Source organism: Pseudopipra pipra, chromosome 3, assembly GCF_036250125.1.
Source record: "Pseudopipra pipra isolate bDixPip1 chromosome 3, bDixPip1.hap1, whole genome shotgun sequence".
NCBI classification, from domain to species: Eukaryota; Metazoa; Chordata; class Aves; order Passeriformes; family Pipridae; genus Pseudopipra; species Pseudopipra pipra.
This window is the reverse complement of record NC_087551.1, coordinates 17,965,094-17,980,255: the sequence shown is the minus strand read 5'-3', so window position 1 is coordinate 17,980,255 and position 15,162 is coordinate 17,965,094. Positions and strand designations below refer to the sequence as shown.

The 15,162-nt window shown below is 39.0% G+C and overlaps 1 long non-coding RNA gene across 1 annotated transcript in view; it reads left to right on the top strand.

The window, feature by feature from the left end:
- The window catches only part of LOC135411020 (uncharacterized), a 28,858-nt gene that overhangs the window by 7,968 nt on the left and 5,728 nt on the right, over positions 1 to 15,162 (top strand). Inside the window, exons 5-7 of the long non-coding RNA XR_010428967.1 lie at positions 9,070 to 9,217; positions 10,311 to 11,275; positions 12,847 to 13,071. This is a non-coding gene — a long non-coding RNA (uncharacterized LOC135411020). The remainder of the gene's footprint in view (positions 1 to 9,069; positions 9,218 to 10,310; positions 11,276 to 12,846; positions 13,072 to 15,162) is intronic.

The following is a 15,162-nucleotide window of genomic DNA, read 5'->3' as shown; positions in this document are numbered from 1 at the left end:
CCAGTTTTACGAATTATAACAAATCTGTCACCTCAAAGTATCTAATTATATTGTACACCGTGGCCACTTCAAAACCTCACAATGCTTCCTGAAATGAGCTCGAGTTTTCTGTCCTAAAAAACAAAGACTCCTCTCCCTGAAGCTAAAAGAATCCCCATGTGTTGTTAGGAGCCCCCTGCCAAAGATGTGCAGTGCCAAAGACACAGCTGAACAGAACTAATTTCATTTTGCCAGGAGCATTGACACAAATGCAAAGTAGGTAGCTTGATAAATCTGCTTTGCTGTTGTTGTTGCAACAACGGTATTAGCAGGAAAACCTTGACAGAACTTTGTTTTTAAAAGACATAGTTCATGATATTAATCTAGCTTGACTTTATACATCTCTAAGTTAAGCACTTGGCCCAAGCTATTTTTCTAGGCTTCCTCTGGAGAGGTAGAAGTACCCACAAAGGTGCCACAAAGTCCCAGATACTTATCGTAGAATGGGATGTATCACTTTCTGGTGTCTTGCAGTGACACTGGGGGAGCTTAGCCCACCTACATTACAGTACATCACTAACTCGGAGGTGAATTGAGTTAAAAGAGGTAACTTCTGCCCTAAATTCTACCACTGCAATTGTAGATTTGAAAATGCAAACTGACATATTGGGTGAAAGCTGCCAATGTGCCACTGACAGCCACAGTGAGTTCCGGCAGCAGAACACCTACTCCCGTGTTACTGGGAGGCCAACCCATGGCTCACGAGTTGCTTGCAGCTCAGAAGCCAAGCTGAAGCTATACTTTCACATCCCTTCTTGGTGATCTGTCATCATGAGCTTCAAGGTCACGGTGGTTCCTAATGCTCAGCTGTGGGAGGAAACTGTCCAGGAAAGGATACTGAGGGCAATATTGACAGATCACCTGAAGAGCAGCAGGTCTCTAAGGACATTGCCAGGAAGGACCCTAGGATGGCCTTCAGCGATCTCTGAGGGTCTAGACCTACTACCTCTTATCCCAAAGCTGCTCCCAGGGCTCACCATCCTCTTGATTCTTCAGGGTTTGTGTCTTGTGACTCTTGGGCCTAGCGTGTCTAATATATGCAGTTCATTAAATAGCAAAGGGTAGTCACTGCTGCTCAATTAGTTTTGTTGCTTTAGAAATATGCAGACTATTAAAATTATTATAGAAATGTTATGATACATGCACAGGAACAAAAAGCAAGATGAAAGCTTAATAACCTTTACTGATTAAATGCAGTAAGCATTCTAAATATACAAAACTGCCAGCAGTTTCTCATTATTCTCACGATCTCTTCCTTTTTCTCTTTTCAACAAAACTCTGAAATATGCCTTTTGTTCACTAAACTCATTCATTTTTCATATTAATTTTTATATTTTGTAAGGTCCCTTACCCCATAACAGATACTTGCATGCCTTCTTCAGCAATATTTTGATAGCATTATTTCAACACTGAGAAGAGACTTAGGAGTATCTACTTCATTGTTATAAAAGCTTGACCATATAGATACCTTAAAATATCTGGTATCAACATATTATGACTTCACTGAAATCTTAGGAGATATTTGATACTAAAACATCCTTAATTTGTCTTCTACTCAGAACTAATATATTACTATGTATCCTACTTTTATAATTTATTAAATATTAGTATTTTTATCAATATTGTTAGCAAAATATTAGTAGTGTTAATACATGGCAAATATGTGAAAAATAAGACTGTGCTACTTTACATATGTTCTGAAGTTTTTCATAGGAATAACAATTTTAGCTATGCCATTCAACACCTTTAATAGTTTTTATCATTTTACCTGTATAACATGTATATTAACAAACATTAATTTAAACGGTAAATAATGTATATAACAAACCCTATGGATAGTTGATCTGATTTTTTTCAGCTACAGATAATCTGAATACAGTAAGTTTAGGCAGATTCAGATTGTCAACAACTGCTTCCATGACCTCACTTTTGAAACAAGTCTTTATAAATAATATTGCATAGTTATTGCACTGTTGGGCATTTTTGGAACATAATTAAAATATTGAATTTTTTTAAATGAAACCCTCTAGAATGCTCAACCTGCTGAATTTTACATTGTGCCTTTGTAATCCTCACAGAACAGCACTAGCCATGTTTCAAAAGGGAGCATTTTCAGAGGCAAGGCAATATAAAGCCTCAGAGATGGGGAATTTTTGCTGCTTGGATAAACATAATCGAAAATAGATGCAGAAATCATCTTCAGTGGTATTCAACCTGTGCTGATTTATGCTTTTGTTTTCTTGATCAGTGGACGTATATTAGTCTTCTCATTTCTGAAGATGTTTTCATTAAGGAGTTTCAAGTTCAACTGTCATTTTTGTTTGTCATTACGTTGGATTTCTCTTTGTACAGATCAGGCTGCGAATTTTTCTTTCATTTTTTTAAAAGGTTTTCATAGGGAGGAAAGAGGATCATATTGTTCTGAGTGACACTGGCATGCAAATAAATAACACTGAAACTTGGGAGAGTGTTAATTAAAAATTATTATAACCTGACTGACCTGACTTGGCACCATGGTATCTTGCCAAACTGGCTCTTTATTCTTACGCGTGTCTGATTCGTGTTTGTGGCGGGAAGCTAATGAGTTCATGGAATTGTTTGGCTTAATCCTGCTTTCTTTGCACTGCAGAAGTTTTATGTGAGGAAGAATAAGGAATATCAGAATGAGGTTCACTGGGTATGACTCATGGTGATTAACCTGAGTAATATCTGGTATAGATTTCTATTTTAATAAGTTCAGGTAGATGACAGATTGGGCCTGTTGTTTGTTTACTTGAATGAGATATACATTTGTTTAAGGCTGGCTTACACCTGTGTAAATGTACTGACTTCAGTGCAGTCTTTTTGTAAGTCTTGCTGGTGTGGGGTCACAGCAGGGTCCACTGAAACAAATTAGGATGTATTGAGTGATGTAATTAATCAAAAACAACATAACACCCGACTTCTTGTAACTTCTGATCACATTGCCATCCTTTTAGCTCTGCAGAAGAAAAGCAATTTGGGCAGCTGTGAACAAGAAGGACTGGAATCTGACTTAGAGAGGTCCCTCAGTTAAAAGAGAAGCAGATCTTATCTTTATATTCATATGTGCTACATAGACATCAAAAGGCTGTTTCTTAAATTCTTTGAAGCAAGATGGTTCGAATGTTTGGCCTATTCCTCATTCCAGTTTCCCCAGGGATGCTGGACTGTGGGCTGGGGCTATAGAAGACAAAGGTCTCCCGCCTTAGCCTGCCTTCCCAGCTGGTTCCTGTGCTCATTAGCTGGGGTGGAGTGCCCTTGTGACACACCTATACAGCATCTTGTTTTGGAGCTAGTTGGTAGGAGTGCTGTGCTGAGCTGTGCAGCCGTATCCTACATTTAACTATAGGTTTATATGAGTAATAAGTCAGGTAGTTAAACCAAAGTTATTCACAATATGTAGCACAGGTGACACAATTACCAAACACACGCTGTGGGCCCCTGCTCCGTGGCCACTACTGTATCCAGGAATTGTTGGCGTGGTTTGACACGTGGGGTTGTGAACAGCACAAGAGCATTCTCAGTAGGATGTATCATACTGTCCTTTTTTTGCATCTCCTGTTTTTCATAATTTTTGGTAATTTTTCAGGAAGAATTCCTGAAGGTTATTTTTTCTGTTTCCTTAGGAAGGTATGGGTTAGTAGCTGCAGTCCGACATTACATTACACTGCATTATTTACAGTGCATACACACTATATCTTTAACATCCAACGCCCAGGCAAAGTGAACCCTACTTTTGTAGATATTTAATTTGAGCATAAAATGAATGTCTGTCCATGTCCCAGTAAGCTTGCAGTTTAGAAAGAGGAGACAAAATGGAAAGGCATTATAAACAGAACAATTTGAATAGGGGGGATTCCACTGTATGTTTTTTCTTAACGTTGGCATCAGTCTTTCAAACTCTTGGAAAGGAAGTTATTGAGAAGCGATGGGAAGGGGAAGACAAATAGTGGCACAGTAGTGGGAAGGGAAATTTGACTCAGAGAAGCTTTTGGTAACTGACTTCATAGAAATAATACAATAGCAAGTGGAGGAAAAAATCCACGGTCAGATCACATGAGGAGTCAGTCCAAAATTTCCAAATAGGTTTGCTGATGTTTGTTGGCAGCTTTTAACTTCAGCTGGAAGAAAAGAGCCTCTTTTCTCCACAAACCAGAATTAATCTGTAACGCTTTTCTCCTCCAACTCAAGTGACTTGTGTTAAGGGAGCAGCTTTCAGACAAGGACCTTGGACCAAGTCCTGTTTGGGTACAGTGGAAGATTTCCAGCTGCATTTTAAAGCACCATTCACCTCTTGTGTCTGAACTGTTAATTTGCAGTGGGGTCACTCCCAACTTACACTACTGCTAGGACTTTAATGGTCTAAATAACTGCACCTGCTATGGTAATGAAAGTGTGCATAAAAGCTCAAGTAATTTAGAAAATTGGATATTGTGTTGGGGTGGGGAGAAGGAGAGAAAGGTATAAGGGGCAAGAACTTGGTCAAAAGAAACAAAGCTTTCAGATCACTTGCTGTATTATTGCTACAGTGTTATCAATGCTGCTAATGCTTTCAGTACTTTACCAACTGTATTCAGCTTTGTAGTTGAATGTGTTGCAGAGTGGGAGGGTTTTTGAGTAAGAAAAGAGGGAATTAGAATAATGTTTATTTAAAAACAACCCTTCCTATTATTTTGCTGGCATTTTTTTGAGACTGTGACATTTGTTTAAGACCAATCCCTAGCAAAAAATAGGCCATCGGATGTCCTTGAATCATAAAATCACAGGGAAACAGGACTGGAAGGGACTTTGAGCAATCCATTCCTTGCTCCAGTCTGCAAACATGTATACCAATGTGATTCCAGATAAATGTTTGTCTAACCTGTTTTTGAAATCCTTTGCAGCCTCCTCCAGCAATCTATCCAAGTCCTTATTATGCCTACTGTAAAAAAAGCCATTTCTGCTATCTAATCTAAAACTCCCACCTGCCGTTTACACCCATTACTTCTTATCATGCCATGCTGGGCATGAAGAACAGCTTAATTCTCTTCTTCTCTGAATCCATCTTTTATGTATTAGATAATGCTTGCATTCTCATGTGTGTGCCTTTTTGTGTACATCTGGACTTGGATGAAAATAGGTTAAAGGAAAAAATGAGAAAAAATTACATTTCTGCCTGAGACAGTCATTTTAGCTGATCAGGCAGCAAGTGGCTGAAATGGAGGAGTTGGAAAATGCTGGGCAGGGCAGGGTGATTTGCTTAAGGCAATCTGAGGCCCTAAACATAGTGCATGAGAGAGAGGCTGGTGCCTGCCATGTGTTACACATCTCTTATGACAGTGCCTGTTTGGCATTTCTGTCTCACCTGCCCATGTCTCAGCCTGTATCTCTCACCCGTCACCTGAACTGTGGCCAGGAACTGTAGGTGCTTCTGTCAAGCCTGATTTTCAGGGATTAAGTTGGTTCTCTGTTTCCATTTTTAGTTCTCTCCATTTCAGAAGTTAGAGAAGGGTAAGCAGGGACTGAGAAATGTGGCGGCTGGTAACCGCCCCACCGTCCTTAATTCAGTCCTCAAATGTCAAACTCCAGATACAGGAAATATCCAGGAAATACCTTCTTCCTTCCCTCTTCACATCTTACAGGTCCTGGCTAAGGTCCCCAAAACTCTGTTGTCCAGAATTATCCCAAACATGAGTCCCTGGCTACTCTGCTCCAGACCAGTATCCCTTAGCATGCATACTACAGAGGCTTCCCAAGCATCCTGCAGACGTTCCAAGGCTCTTAGGAGCACCAACCTGCTCTCATGGCACCCTTTGACTATCTACTGTGTCCTCTCCAAAATGTCCACAGCCATGCCAGCCTCATGGTATTTGTTCAGACTGTTTGACATCTAAAAACTGGAGCTTTATGGTGATATAGATTACATATATGGTAGTCTGTATAATTGCAGGTAGTTTACTTGGTGCCGCCTATGCTTTGGATGCATGGAGCAGCTCTCCAGTATTCCAGGTGTAAGGCATACATGTGGGTGGGTGAAACCAGCCAACCAGATACACTCCTCATCTCATGGGGTCGTTTGTGGGACGAACACTGGTTTGTGCCTTTGGAGCTGACATCTGAACAAAGACACAAAGCATTTCACACGATTTAAAGCTGTTGTCTGCAAACCTGAATAGTCACTGATTATACTGGAGTCACATTTTCTTTTCTGTGATGAAGACCACAAACTTACTTTTAAATTTAAAACTATGAAAACTCATGTACTTCTGCTGGTTGTGTAATTCTGAGAGCTGGGACCTGAAGCATAGGGTTATAGTGCTATTTATACTGCCGAAATGTTTAGACTTTTTTTGAGTGAATGGGTATTTTACAAAGGGGAGAGGAAATAATTGTTTCTCATGTCACTTAATTTTTGAAAGAGAAAGCCTATGGAAATTATTCCTCAAGTCCTTGGAGTCTAGAATTGCCTCATTCCACTCTAGCAGTGAACATACTTCACAAATGTGCAGTATGACAGAATCTTACCTGTAGGCTAAATTTCAAAGACAAATCTCCATTTTGCTAGTTTCTAAAAGAACAGTTTGTATTAACTCTGACTGAATGTTATTTTTATTAAGGAAACCATTTCCTGGTCTTGGAATGGGAGTGACTATTAATATTATGGGTATAGGAATTGGTATTATCTCTGATTATACATGTCTGTTTTTAAATGAACCTGGAGAAGTCCCCCAAGTGTTTTCTGTTGGTAACTGTGACACCCAGTGGTTATTTAAAGAATTATATAAATGTAGTACAGACAACTGCAGTGAACCTAAAGGCTACACAAAATGCTGAAGTTTACACAATAAGTGTGGGCTTTTAAAAGTAGTATTCTTTTCCTTGGTAATGTGTACAGATAGTAAAAATAAGCTATTTTAGGAGTTGTAAGGCTTTCATCCGTTTAGTTTATGTTTTGCCATATTTAAAACCCACACATACATATATATCTTTGTATTTTCTTGTACAAAGCTTTTTCATATGTTGTGAGACTGAGGTTGCAGTTCTGGTGAAACGCTAACAAAAAGTAGCTTCATCGCTATGAAGTATGAAATGGCTTTTAATTCTTGTTGGCAAAAAGCTGGCTCAGAAGAAGTATGGGAGATAAAAGAACCTTGTTTCCTCTCCTTTGTTTGCCACTGACTCATTGTGTGGCTTAGAACAAATTACTTGTGTGCATGGCTGATAAGTACTTCATAAAGGTGCAAGGTGTAATTAGTATTAATCTAGGTGGCATTCACCTCCAACCATTTATGCCACAGTCAAGAATGATTAAATTATATGCTGTGTATAATGCATCATACTTATATTGCAAAGCATAATATTACTTTATGAGCTGTGTTACAGAGCTCTGAATACATATACCTGGTAAATGAGAAATTAAATTGTATTCTTTAGAGATCATTGACCATAAAATATTTACTCCTGGGGGCATGTTTTAAATAAAGGAATAGCATCAAAATTCAGAATATCTAATTGCAGTGGACCAAGCAGCATGTACCTGTTATATATATATATATATATCTGTATATATATATATATATCTACTGTTTGGAAATGTCTCAGGGAACTACTCAGGTAAGAAGAGTTACCCAGCAAAAGGAGCAATGTCACAGGGCATCCTCTTATAAACCTGGAGATTAGACAGAGCTGCAAAGTCAGTTACTGCCTAAGGCCCTTTTTTTGGCTGCATTAGCTGCAGCTACACTGTGTGCCTTAGGAGTGCACTTCAGCTCCCTGAGTGTGTGCACCCTGTCTACATCCAGGATTGGGATGACATTCATATTCCCACCATTGATTCGTCTCTATCCAGTTTTCATGCAGAGAAACTGTGGCTGGAAAGGGAGCAATGAAACATGCTGGCGAGTCCACTTGTATCAGGGTGAGGAGAGAACCAAGACAGACAGACTGACAGACATACACACACACAAGCTGAAATGCTGTGTTACGCCATCGTTTTGTAAGAACATCAATATTAATTTTTTCACACTTTTTTTAATAGTTTCACATTTAAGAGTATCATACGAAATATTTGTCACTAAATCCTTAAATGCTGAATTTAAGATAAAAATACCTTTCGAAACTGCACACGTTGGAACTAAATTTGTTTATCATGAAAAATACAGAGTTTTTATATGTCATTATTTGCAATTCTGTAACATTTACTAGTCCTGATTTCATACCCTGCTGCCCCAATCTTTACAAGGACACAAAAAGATAGAAACAGGTAGAAAAGTGTGCCCAAAGAAAATTAAATAATGCTTGATAAAGTGCACCGTTTACTGTGTTGCTAACAGATTGTCACCTGGTGTTGTTAACTGCAAGATGAAGAGTGTTTTTGTCTTCCAGCTTCTGATAAGAACAAGTGTGTGTGATACAAGGTTGTTCTAACATAAGAATATATACTGGTGCTTACTGATATACTAACATGTGTATACACTTGGCACAGTTCTACTCTAGTCTCCGGAAGGAGCTCATGAGCAGATCTTTCACTCTTTAAACTAACCCTGAAATATGGATATTTACTACAGAAATTTGGGTTTGCTTAGTGTCTCTCCACTATTTATTCTGAGTTTGAATGACTTGGATTCTGGCTCTAGGTCATTGATGCCTGCTCTTGTTTTGTTTTGGTTTTTATATTACATGTAGCTCATTTCAATCCTTCCACTAGCTTGTTTGTTTGTTTTGGTTTTTAGCCTTAAAAAGCTGGATTTTATTCCTCAAAGACTGGACAAGTCACGTTAGAAACTAGTTTGTCTTCTGCTTTGTTTATAGCATATTTTGCTAGCCAGCATAAACAAAGCCTTGGGCAATTTGCCATCCTATTCTAGACAGGATGTCTACCAAGTGGAGTAAGTGCAAGGTCTTTTGTTTACATTGTGAACTGAGTTTGGAGTTTTTTGCTTCCCAGTTCAGTATTCTTTATTCTAAGAGTGTTTTCTTATCCTCTGAGGAGAAAGTTACAACTCACAATGTGCAAATCTACATTTTTAGGTAAAAGAACATCCAGATGTGTGCTAGATTAAATGTGTTCCAATACTCGAATCACAGGAAAAAGAGTATGCTGAGAGAAGAAAGAAGTCTGACTTGTATGTTGGTATTCACCTTAGTTTATGTGTTGGGAAGAGCATACTTGAAAGAAGTGAGTAGTGATGCATTTTACCCCTTCCTACACACTGGGGCCTGGCATGCCCTGGAAGAGAATCTCCTAGTAATTGTTATTAATTGCTATGATGTAGCACTCCAGTGGCTCATGAAGTGTCTCTGGTATCTTACTGAAACTGAATGTTTCAGATGCAGACATAAATATCATAAAATACAGTTTTCTTAATAAAGCAACACCCCTACTGATTAGCCAGTGCCCTGAGGTCTAGCGATAATAAGACCTTCTGACTTAAGCCTCCATGCTCATCCCTCTGCACACTCCCTTCTGTGACAAACCAGCTCTTCCAGCACTCAACTTTATTTCAATAGTTAAAAATTAGCTCCTTGTTCTCAAGAGCATCAAGGTCTGGCTGTCTGCAAGTGGTGGCTGCCAGATATGCACATAAATTTATTGATTTCAGGGAGAAAAACAAGAAAAGGGGAAAGAAGAGAGCTTAGGGGTGGAAAAAGAGCAAGAAAGTGGCTGCAGGAGCCTGCTAGCAGAGTGAGCCAGAGTGCTCTGTTGGGAGATCAAAACAAGTGGATCCACCCTCATAATCTTCTTCTTGCACAACCCCTGACATGGCTATGAGTGGCTGTGTTTCACCCTGAAAAGAGGTGAATAGAGGACAGACTGCTGACTTACACAACGTGTAGAGGAGATAGAAATGAATTTTTAGACAGCTCCTGCAGCCAGTTCACTGAGTAAAATAACAAGTATAAAGGATGTAGTAAGCAAGTTGATTTTGCATCAGAGTGCAACTAATTTAATAGTTATCAGGCCAGACTCTTGCCTTCTGGTGTTTTGAATGCTGAGATATAAAAATAAAATGTGTGAAATACAAAACAGGATTTCTAGATGGTGGGAGTGAGCAAGATTTTATTAAGGATATTTGTTTAAATACTGCTGCAGAAGATGTAATACAGATCATACCATTTCACTAAGTCACAGGAGTTCAAGAGTTGAAAATGGCCATTTAGAACTTGGATGTATAAATAAGTGTCAGAGAAACTGAATAAGTTCTTTTCTCTTGAAGTTGAAAAACCTTCTCAGACACTACAAATGACAGAAATTTCATCTTGTTCACCAGAAAGCCTTTCCAGAAGTGTCAGTGACTCATAGATTCAATGTCAGTCCTAAAAGCCTTCCAGCATGAGGAGAATATGAAATGATGAAGCATCCTCTGCAGCACATCTACTTGAAGTACAGCACAGTGCTCTTTTAGCACCCATGGCTTCAGGAATACAGGCACTGAACACCCCTTTTCACAGCAAGACAGGATTGTCTCTTCTCTGTGGAATTTTTTGTTTGATTTTTTTCATCTTCAAGCGCAGATAGCCAAGGGAGGAAGTAATTGACTGATTGGTTACTTGTGACTACTGTACAAAGGCCCCTTTAAAGAAATGTCTCTGAGTGTAAGCAAAGTTATCAGTTGTTAACCCACTGTTGATTTGCATTAGAAAATCACTTAGACATTCTTCCTCCAAAAGTCCTGTCTGCTGCTTTGCAGAGGCTCAGATGGGGCACTGTAGCTTTGCTTCATCATCACTTACATTGTGTAGTATTCGAGGAGGAGTACAAGGAAGGGATGAGAGACCAACAGAGAAATGAAAATAAATTAGGGATATAATATATCAGCCATTGATTATAGCAGAATTTTAACCCAGCTGTGCTAGAAATGTGCTCTGTTAGTTTGGACAAGCCATTGCACCAACTGACACCTCACACCCTTATTTGATTTAGGACAGAAGTTTCATGATTAGCTTAAGCCAATCTGAGACTGCACTGCTGCCAAAGGGACATTCCTCCTCCTTCTTACATCAGACCAGGCACCCACATGACCATACAATAAACTGATCCAACTGAAAACCAGCCCTGGGAAAAAGAAAAAAAAAAAAGAAGCAGATATTAGTTTTTGATTGAGTCTGGAAGTTAAGCAAGCTTACTGTTCTGTCTGAAGGTTGCTGGGGCTAATGAAGTGGATGGACTGGGAACAAGCAGCTAGAGGGACAGAGAGGTTAGAAAATCGCCCTCAGTGGCAGTGAGATTCAGCAGGTGAGTCTTATTAAGTGGGTACCTTTCCTTTAGCACGCAGCGTGGCCCAGGAAGGTTTGCTCAGTAGAGAGAAGCAGGTTGTGCTGCCACCCCAAGAGCTGTGCTGTATGCATTAGAGGGGTTGTGTTTTGGGTTAGCTCTGGGCTTGTCCCCTGCAGGAGCCTGCTGTATTGGGTATGCTCCTGGAGCATGTCTTCCAATTTAGGTGATAACAAAAACTTATGGAGATGTACCCACTGTGTGCCTGGGGGTACCACTGGTACTAATATTTTTTGAGACCTCTAGATGCTGTCATCATAGGAAAGTAGAGCCTGTTTAAACTCTCTTTTTGGGGTAGAGAGGCAGGAATGTAGCAGACCCAGCGCTGAGCAAGAAAAAAGAGACCACAAAGATTTCATGTGGTTTTATCCCCACAAGAGACTGAGTCTTTTCTGTGGTCCTGCTCTCAAGCAATGGAGGAGTGCCAAGGTCTCTGTGGTTCCCATTGGCGATGGTGCACTCAATGCTTTTCCCATTTGTGATTATTACCAACAAAAAGCTCTGCTTTTCTCAGCTCCTGGATGCTTCACCAAAGTAGTCTGTGGACTCACATTCTAGTTTAAATGTGCCTTTTTGAGCAGCATCCTTAATTTGCCCTTTGGGGGTGTTTTGTGCTGTTCAGTGTATTTAAGCACTTACATTTTTCATGGGCCACTCTGGTAGTTAAAGACAGCAGGGGGCACCAAATCTGCATAGTTCTGTTAAAATTACAGCATCCAGGTCCATGCTCATAAAACTGAAGTTATTATGCATTCTCTCAGTTTAACATCCAGAATTTTGTTCAAGTACTGATGTTTTCTAAAATACCTGCTTGATTCTCAGGAGCTGCAGTGGTGAAAATGGAGGTCGAATTTCCACAGAGGTATACATCTGGGCCAGCAGCAGACCTTTCTCCTGCTGGTTGACATCCCACTCCCTTCCCTACTTAGTGTTGTAGGCTCCAGAGCTCATGCTCAGGATGATGCTCTCTCTAGTACTTAATTCAGGAAGCCGTTTGTATTTACAGAACTGAAGGCTTTGCTTTTCAGTTCCAAAGTATCCTAATATTGGTGTTGTGAAAAGATTTTATGCTCAAGTCACAAGTTTTGGACTTTCTAATGAACTGATCTTCCCAATGGCCATGCAAAATGTTCTCAAATCTAGAATAAGTGATGTAGCTTAACTCTGCCTCTGTTCTTTTGCAGAAGCTGGAACTCATTTCTTTCAAATTTTTAAGAAAAAATTCTCTGCAAAATGAAAATGAAACACAAAATATATTATCTCGTGGATCTTTGAATATTGGTTTAAATGTAATGTGTGAGGATGGATCTGATTCAAAAGCCTTAATCTGAGTGGTTCACACTCATGAAACACCTGTGGGTACACTCAGAAAAGTAAAACCTATTATTTGTATATGTAGTATGTATCCATTATTTGTATTTTAGACACACTTCAGGATTGGATCCTCATTTGATAACATACAAAGAAAAGTAACGTTGCAGTTTGATAGACACTTTAAGAAATCTATTAATTAGGCTGTATTTCTATTACAGCCAAGGACCAGAAAGATGAAAAAATGTGTTCAAACCTTGCTGAGATGGTCACCACATAATTTTTTTCCTGCCCTGCATGCCTGACCTTGGATTTCTATTCTTCTAAATTTAAAATCCTTCTTGAAAAATCAGACCACAGAGAGAGACAATGAAGCAGAATAGATAGTCATGCAACTAAGAAGACAACCTGGGTCTGAGACATGACTACTCATTCTGTGGCTTTTGGTAAGTCATTTTAGTGTCAGATTCATAAAATAATTTAGTTATTTGAATTTTAAGTTTGGCTTGTTAGGTGCATGCCTAAGTAAGGCTTACTTATGTACTTTAAATGCAATTACTCATTGGATAAAATAGGTAAACAACATACCTGCTAAGCCTTCCAGAACAACATGTTCTGGAAGGCAATTGCCATTTTTTCAGACAGCAAGAAAAGAACATCTTGTTGTTGGGTGACCAATACTTGATGAGAGTAGCTGCACATTAATGTTAACAGCTTGGGTAAGTATCTAACAGCACCTGTCCTGGTCTGTGCTGAACTGGTGGCACATGCTCAGCTGATCTGTACATGTATAGTCTGTCCAGTATATCTGGATTCAGTAATATTGGCAGATCTGAAAAAAACAGAGAGAGAGAAATCAAGTGTGGTTTCCCCCAAGGGGATATCTCATTACTGGACTACTCTTCATGATTGCTTTACTGAGCATTTCCTCTAGGGATTCACAAATCTTGTATTTTTGTGCAGTTTCACAGATTCACTGACCTTACAGCATTATTGTGAAGAGAAATACATTAAATATTGGAAAAAGTCCTGATACTGCCATAATGAGGATTGCATAAACATCTAATGTAAATAGTCTCCACATTATCATTGATTTTTTCATAGAAGGTTTACACCCTTGAACTTTTGGCTTCATTTGTCCTACTCACAATAGCAGGTTAAAATAATTATTTCAAAACCATATTTTACAGTCACCTGTCAAAAACTGTGTAGGACTCTAAATAACAGACCTGGATGGTTCCTTAATCATCTGCAGGTAATCATCTGCATTTTTTCTGTCTCCATAGCTCTTAAACCTTGTCAGGTTTATATAGACGCTCCCCAGTGCAGCTTCTCTCAGCTGCTGTGTCAGGCTCACTGCAGTGTGGGCACACTGTGCCATGTTCAGCTATCTTAGTTGCTCAGGTGAGTAGTTAGTTGGTAGGCAGATCAAACTGTTTACTCAGCTACTTAAGCTCATTTACAGTAATTCTACCTCCTTTCTTGGGATACACTAGTCCCTCCTCTTCAAGGCAAAAAAGAACTCATTAACGCTGTTTGTGGATATAGGTCATCTTAATTAATTTTCCTAGTGACTTTTGTTAAATTTGTGATATTTAACAATATCACAAATTGTGTGAGAATTTACATGTCACTAATTCACACTATCCTTGCTGGAGACGCTTCAGTTTGAAAGGAAAACAACTTACCGTACTTTCAAAGCGAGATTACTTTCTCCTAGCAAGACAAAGTGGCCTTGGTGGGAATTAGGGCAGCTAAGCTGCAGTGCTTGGAAATTTACACTCTAATTATCATGAATTAGCTTCTCCATCTGGGCCAGAACAAATATGTGAAGAATACTCAGAAGGTTGTCCAGTGCATTACCTTTTCCTGCTGTATGATCTTCATTGAATGCATGTGTGTTTTCTGGTCATACTGTAATCATTGCAGTGGAAAACCCTTTTGCAGTGTAAATTAGCAAAAGTGCTTGTTGATTTTCAGTTATTTTAATGTCCAAAGTATCCCTCGAAAGGTAGCATACATGTATATGTAAGTTACAGTAGTAACTGATAGATCATTAACATGAATTGGAAATACCAGCACTGCTAAAATATCATCTTTGCTTCCATTTCCAGACAGAGTCTTCTAGCTTGGCTACCTTCAGCTTTGCTTGTGTTAATTGTTTCAATGGATACTGAATTATTATGACTCAAATGAATGCTTCAGAAGCCAAAATAACCCCTCACCTGAATACTTGCTGAAAAAAATTTTTATTTTAGAACACTGTGTCCACAAAGCAAACCTGCCTGGAGTTAGTTTGATTTTGAGAGTTGCTTTACTTGCAATCCAAAGCAAACAAAATCTGTTAGAAAAAAAGAAAAAAACTTCATTTCTATTATGTGTTTTTTCACAGCAGTTTATAAGTCAACAGTTTATGTAACCCAGTCAACAAGAAATGCATATATAGCATCTACGTCTTGGAATCAATTAGCTGTCTAATGTCAAGGTAATTACATTAATATAAGGCTGTTGCAGGTTCAGGGAGGAGAGAGCTTATT